Consider the following 7,561-nt stretch of genomic DNA (forward strand, 5'->3'; position numbering starts at 1 on the left):
GCCCCACACCATTACAGAGCCTCCACCAGCTTGAACAGTCCCCTGCTGACATGCAGGGTCCATGGATTCATTAGGTTGTCTCCATACCTCTGCACGTCCATCCACTCGATACAACGTGATACGAGACTCGTCCGAACAGGCAACATGTTTTCATTTATCGACAGTCAAATATCGGTGTTGATGGGCCCAGGGGAGTCGTTAAGTCTTGTGCCGTGCAGTCATCAACGGTACACGAGCGTTCCTTCGGTTCCGAAAACACAAATCGATTATGTTTCGTTAAATGGTTCGCACGCTAACACTTGTTGATGGCCCAGAATTGCCCTTCTGTTACAGTCAACGATCCTCTTCAACCGTCGTTGGTCCCGTTCTTGCAGGACATTTTTTCCCGCCGCAGCGATGTCAGAGAGCCGCGCGGAGTGACCGCGAGGTTAGAGGCGCCATGTTACGGATAGTATGGCCCCTCCCGCAGGAGGTTCGAGCCCTCCCTCTGGAATGGGTGTATGTGTTGTTCCTAGCATAAGTTAGTGTAAGTAGTGTGCAAATCTAGGGACTGATGACCTCAGCAGTTGGTCCCTTTGGAGTTCACACACATATGGACGTTTGATTACGGTGATCTGATGTTTTACCGGATTCCTGATATTCAGGGTACACTCATGAAATGGTCCTACCAGAAAATCCCCACTTCATCGCTACCTTGGAGATGCTGTGTCCCATCGCCCGTGCGCCGACTATACAGCATGTTGAAGCTAACTTTTCTTGACAACTTGCCATTGTAGCAGCAGTAACCGATCTAACAACTGCGCCAGTGGTCGGTTTCTGACTGATAGACGAGTACTTACTGCTGTCGCAGATGGTGTCAGTGTCTGCGTTGGTGGCGCCACCGCTTCCGTAGGAAAGTAATTGGAAATAAGCCATGCGGCTTTTCGCGTATGATGCTGTAGTATACAGAGAAGTTGCAGCATTAGAAAATTTCAGCGACATGCAGGAAGATCTGCAGCGGATAGGCACTTGGTGCCGGGAGTGGCAACTGACCCTTAACATAGACAAATGTAATGTATTGCGAATACATAGAAAGAAGAATCCTTTATTGTATGATTATAAGATAGCGGAATAAACACTGGTAGCAGCTACTTCTATAAAATATCTGGGAGTATGCGTAGGAACGATTTGAAGTGGAATGATCATATAAAATTAATTGTTGGTAAGGCGGGTGCCGGTTTGAGATTCATTGGGAGAGTCCTTAGAAAGTGTATAGTCCATCAACAAAGAAGATGGCTTACAAAACACTCGTTCGACATATACTTGAGCAATGCTCATCAGTGTGGGATCCGTACCACGTCGGGTTGACAGAGGAGATGGAGAAGATCCAAAGAAGAGCGGAGCGTTTCGTCACAGGGTTATTTGGTAAGCGCGATAGCGTTACGGAGATGTTTAGCAAACTCAAGTGGCAGACTCTGCAAGAGAGGCACTCTGCATCGCGGTGTAGCTTCCTGTCCAGGTTTCGAAAGGGTGCGTTTCTGGATGGGTATCGAATGTATTGCTTCCCCCTACTTATACCTCCCGAGGAGATCCAGAATGTAAAATTAGAGAGACTCGAGAGCGCACAGAGGCTTTCCGACAGTCGTTCTTCCCGCGAACCATACAGGAAAGGTAGGTAATGACAGTGGCACATAAAGTGCCCTCCGCCACACACCATTGGATGGGTTGCGGAGTATAAATGTAGATGTAGATGAATCTCTCTGCTGCTTCACTACATCGAGCGCTCATTTCTATGCCCCACGCAGTTGATATCCGTTATCACGGTAAAGCTCTTGTCGCTCATTCTTATTTCAACAACCTCCTTAATAACAAAATCCTAGTATGTGGATGCATGAGAAAAGATTTTTTTATCAAACAGTATTTTACGTTTGTTAGTGTGTCTGTGCTTCGCAAGTGCCGATTTCTCTAGTTCTCTGTTTATAAAATACCGTTGGTCTTATGTACAGCGGTCGGAAACGGTACCAAATGGTCTGACTTATGTAATGGCTTCCATACCCACAGGAGATATAAATTTTAGAGACCCTGAGGCCGAGGCTGTCCTTAAGAGGGCGTATCATCTCCTTAATTTTCTTAGGATGACGAAAAATGGGTCTTATAAGTCGTCTACCCACTACTCTTCCTATTTTACTGCACATAGCGCCTCTAAAAGGAAGAATCGCTATCGATGATTCCTCCTGTAAGTGTGCAGCATTTGAACGTTTCCTTTTCTTGGAGAACGCTGCCTTTATGTCGCATGCACCATAGCCATTTTTTCGGAACACGTACTTCAGATGGTTAGTATTTGACTTCAAGTGGTCCTCGTCCTTCTAAACAAAATGTTGGAAACTCTGTACATTAAGATATAAATCGGTATGCGTCGGCTCACGCCACACGGAATGGCCAAGAAGCCCCTCCTCTGTCGTTGCACTAAAACGTCTAAAAATGGCAACTTTCCTTCCTTCTACATCTCGACAGTGAAACGGATGTTTGTATTATGCTGTTCATATGTTCCTTAAATTGTTCGAGAGCTTCTGTGCATTGTGGCCAGTCCATGAATGTATCGTCAATATAACGATAAAATAAGGATGGATGGAACGGAACCGAATTTAATGTACGTTCCTCAAAATTCTCCACAAGTAAAGTTTGCCAGTGATGGAGACAACGGAGATCCCATCGCAGTACAGTCCGTAATTTCATAAAATTTACTACTATACAGGAAGTAGGTGGTTGCCATCACACGCCGGAATAACCTTACAGTTTCAGGAGGAAAATGATCCGTGAGCATTTTCAAAGCGTTCTCCACAGGAACGATTGCGAAGAGCGATACGACATCCAGGCTGACGTAAATGTCATTTGGACCAACTCTAATCGGTACGATTTTCTCAATGAAAGTATGAGAGTTTTTGATGTGATGTTCACGACGGCCGACTGCCAGAGTCGTCAACTTTGTTAGGTATTTGGTCAACTTGGCGTAGGAGAACCAATTGCACTGAGACAATATGTCTCAAAGGAACATTATCGTTGTGGATCATCGATAGTCCGTACAACCTGGGAGGTCTATGAACTCGGACTCCGAGATTTTTCGTAACATCATCTGATAGGCCGTAATTCTTCACTAGTTCCGTAGTTTCTCTGTTGAATGATTTACGTATCAGTGTTTCCCTTATTTCGTATTTTCTTTATTCAGGTAGTTCGTCCATGACGGTTGCCCTTCGTAGTTCATCGGGTTTTGCCGACCACGTGGCCTGTGTCTCCGGCTATGGACGTCTAGTCAAGATTTCTCATACGTAGAACTCTGCCAATCATCCCACGTCACCTACTGACAGAGCCGCAAAGCTCGTTCGTCTTGTCATCGTGCTCTCATCTGTCACACGCCGACTGCTGTGGCCGATCGGTTCTAGGCGCTTCAGTCTGGAACCGAGCGACCGCTACGGTCGGAGGTTCAAATCCTGCCTCAGGCATGGATGTGTGTGATGTTCTCAGGTTAGTTGGGTTTAAGTAGTTGTAAGTTCTGGGGGACTGATGACCTCAGATGTTAAGTCCCATAGTGCTCAGAGCCATTTGAACCATTTTGAACCCGTCAAACGCCGCTCTCTTGGCAGCCATAACATTCGAACATTCAGCTGCTAGCGTTACAACAGGACACGCGCGCACGGCCGCGTCTGTTGTTAACTTTTTTCAGAGGCATTTTCGGGATGTAACATCTCAGTTTGTGAATAAGTATCTTGGCATTTCTCGTGCTGAAATGTCAGGACTGTAATTTAAATGTCATATAAGATTGTTGCCATCCACTCGATAAATCTGGTGAGGTGAAAATATCAACACAAAATTTAGCAAATCCACTCAAGAAACTATAAAACAGATGTAGATGGGGCAATTTAACAGGCGCTGGACTCTACTGTCCGTCGTCAGATTCGAACACGCGTTCTCTGTTGAGCGTGAGGAAGAGGAGGGTGAGGGTATGTCTATGGATTGCTCCTGATGACAGAATAACAACATTTAATGATCAATTGAAATGAATTTGTTTTGAGCCCTCTGGACAAGGTTTGCTTCCATTCGTAATATCCGTGGCGAGGGCAGAGGTGACCGGCGGACACTCACACGCACGCCCGCTGCTGCGTCTGAAGCTGCGCTGGCGTAACAATTCTGCTGCCTCGACAGCGGCACTGCAGCCTTTCAGGGATGTATTGCGGCGCCTGGAACCACACGTCACGGACCTCAGTTGTGATGGCGGCGGGACAGGTGAGGCCTTGTCTCAGACGGCATCCCCGGCGGCGGCTGTCTGGCGTGGGAGGGACCGTGTCCCCAGCTCCTGCCCCAGTCACGGCCTTAGTGGCAGCAGCATTCCATAATAATGGATACCACAGATCACCCGCAGCGATGACTTCCATTATACGCGGCTGCCTGTTGCGGCGTCCGACGATACAGTGACGGAGCCACTCTGGCGCCTCCTAGGCGACGACCTGCATTACGACAATGACTGCGATGGCAGTGACGACTCCGAATCGGTGGCGGCGTTAAGTAACACAGGCTTTGTGTCACTCCAGCGCCTCACGATGGACGATGTTGACTAGCTGGTAGCCGGTCCTTAAATACTTCTTTGAGCCACTGATGTCTCTCTATTCTTCTTCCCCAGTAGCTCGCTGGAATATTCTGGTGTTGCTCAGCTGGCGTAACTGAACCGATTACTACCCACAATGTTGACACCCAGGCGCGTGGCGAGTTGGCCGTTAACAACACCGTTCTCTAATGTTCAAATTGTGTGTGAGCGCGCGCGCGCGCGCGCGCGCGTGTGTGTGTGTGTGTGTGTGTGTGTGTGTGTGTGTGTGTGTGTGTGTGTGTGTGTGAATTCCTAAAGGACCAAACTGCTGATGTCATCGGTACCTGCACTTACACACTACTTAAACTAACTTACGCTAAGGACAACACACACACCCATGCTCGAGGGATGACGCGAACCTCCGGAGGGATGGGCCGGGCAATTCGTGACATAGCGCCTCGAACCGCGCAGCCCCTCAGAGAAGCAACAACGTTCTCCTACGTGCTGTTGTATTCGGCGCTTCGCCGACCCAATTACGTCACAGTATCGTAGCACTGAACTGAACAACCGAATGTAACAAACATACGTCTTCTGGCTCCCATTATTCCTTCACATATTAACTAATTTTATTACTGCAAAACTTCTACCTTTAGCCAACTTAATCACTTTCGTCTTTTGACTCTCTACACAAATATGCTCGAAGCTTCTGAACCATTGTATAGAAAAATAGCCTCCTCAGATTCCGGGGACGACATTCCTGGCATACGCTTCTCATTTCCACTGGTGAGCTAAAACATTGTGACTACCGTCTACCACCAGACTGGGTATTGCCTGGAGGTACGTATCGTGGAAAAAAAGTATGGAAGCGGAACAGAGACGAGCTGTGAATCTTTCTAACTACGATACCGGCGACAAATGGCGAAATTTACTGACATAACCGACAATAATACAGACTGCTCTGTTCACGCTACTTAGCAGGTGCCCATAATATACACATCAAAAACGTTTGGCCTCACCTGGGTTCCGAGAGTCCCGGAACTTGTACAGAAAATTGGAACAGAGATCAACATAAACATCATTTCCGCCCTTTTTATTGCTCTGGAAAACCACACCTGCATGTTGTACCACCATACAGCAAGACCTTCAGAGGTGGTGGTCCAGATTTCTGTACACACCAGTACCTCCAATAGCCAGTAGCACTTCCCCTTGCATTGATGCATGCCTGTATTCGTCGTGGCACACTATCCACAAGTTCATAAAGACACTGTTGGTCCAGATTGTCCCACTCCACAACAGTGATTCGGCGTAGATCCCTCAGAGTGGTTGGTGGGTCACGTCATCCATAAATAGCCCTTTTCAATCCATCCCAGACATGTTCGGTAGGGTTCATGTCTGAAGAACATTCTGGCCACTCTAGTCGAGCGATGTCGTTATCCTGATGGAAATCATTCACAAGATGTGCACGATTGGGGCGCAAACTGTCGTCCATGAAGGCGAATGCCTTGCCAATATGCTGCCGATATGGTTGCACTATCGGTCGGAGAATGGGATTCACGTATCGTACAGCCGTTACGGTGCCTTCCATGACCACCAGCGGCGTACGACGGCCCACATATTGCCACCCCAAAACAGCAGGGAACTTCTTCTTTGCTGCATTCACTGGACAATGTGTCTAAGGAGTTCAGCCTGACTGGGTTACCTCCAAACATGTCTCCGGCGATTATCTGGTTGAACACATGTGCAATACTTATCGCTGAAGAGAATGTAATGCCAATCCTGAGCGGTCCTTTCGGCATGTTGATGGGCCCATCTGTACCGCGCTACATGGCGTCATGGTTGCAAAGAAAGACCTCGCCATTGACGTCGAGAGTGAAGTTGTGCACAGTTTGAGTCGTAACACGGCGCCCTGTTGCTGCACGAAAAGCATTATTCAACACTGTGGCCTTGCTGTCAGGGTTCCTCCGAGCCATCATCCGTAGGCAGCGGTCATCCACTGCAGTAGTAGCACTTGGACGGACTGAGCGCGGCATGTCATCGACAGTTCCTGTCTCTCTGTATCTCCTCCATGTCTGAACAATATCGCTCTGGTTCACTCCGAGACACCTGGCTATTTCCCTTATGAGAGCCCTTCCTGGCACAAAGTAACAATGCGAACGGGATCGAACCTCGGTATTGACCGTCTAAGCATGGTTGAAGTACAGACAACACTAGCCGTGTATCTCCTTCCTGGTGGAATGACTGGAACTGATCGGCTGTCGAACCCCCTCCGTCTATCAGGCGCTTCTCATGGTTGGTTGGGCGGATTTTGTGATATCTCTGAACAGTCAAAGGGACTGTGACTGTGATACAATATCCACAGTCAACGTCTATCTTAAGGTTTTCTGGGAACTGGGGTGATGCAAAACTTCTTTTGGTGTGTGTAGTTCTCCTTATCTATTGATATGCACTACTGCTTTGCCGCGATTTTCTGAAATCACTCCACGCAAATGCAGGGATCGTTCCTTTGAAAAGGCATAGCAAATGTTCTTACCCGTCCTTGACACAGTTCTGGCTTGTACTCCATGTCTAACGACCGTGTTTCTGGCTAGACATTAAAGACCAATCTTCCTTTCTTCCTTTAGTCTGTGTCGCCTGGCCACCTACAGCTGTTGCAGAGCGATTTCATCCATGGATCCAGTTACATGGCTCCTTCCATGTATAGCGATTTTACGACTATGACGAGTGGGACCTGAAGATGGCATCAATGTAATGTCGAAACTGGTAGCACATAGAAGTTCATAAAATAAAATAAATTTCTACAATATATACAGCTGTTGGTAAATTATTGCATCAAGAAATTTTGTCATAGGTGCAATCTCGTCTCAAGAAGTTGATGGTCATGAACATCCAATCCCATTTGCTTTCAGACAATTAAACAAAGCAGAATTATACTACTACTGAGAAGGAACTTTGTGCTTTGGTTTTTGGCATAACACATAACAGATGTTTCTTAACGGGAAGATA

Source organism: Schistocerca gregaria, chromosome X (genome assembly GCF_023897955.1).
Source record: "Schistocerca gregaria isolate iqSchGreg1 chromosome X, iqSchGreg1.2, whole genome shotgun sequence".
Classification (NCBI taxonomy): Eukaryota; Metazoa; Arthropoda; class Insecta; order Orthoptera; family Acrididae; genus Schistocerca; species Schistocerca gregaria.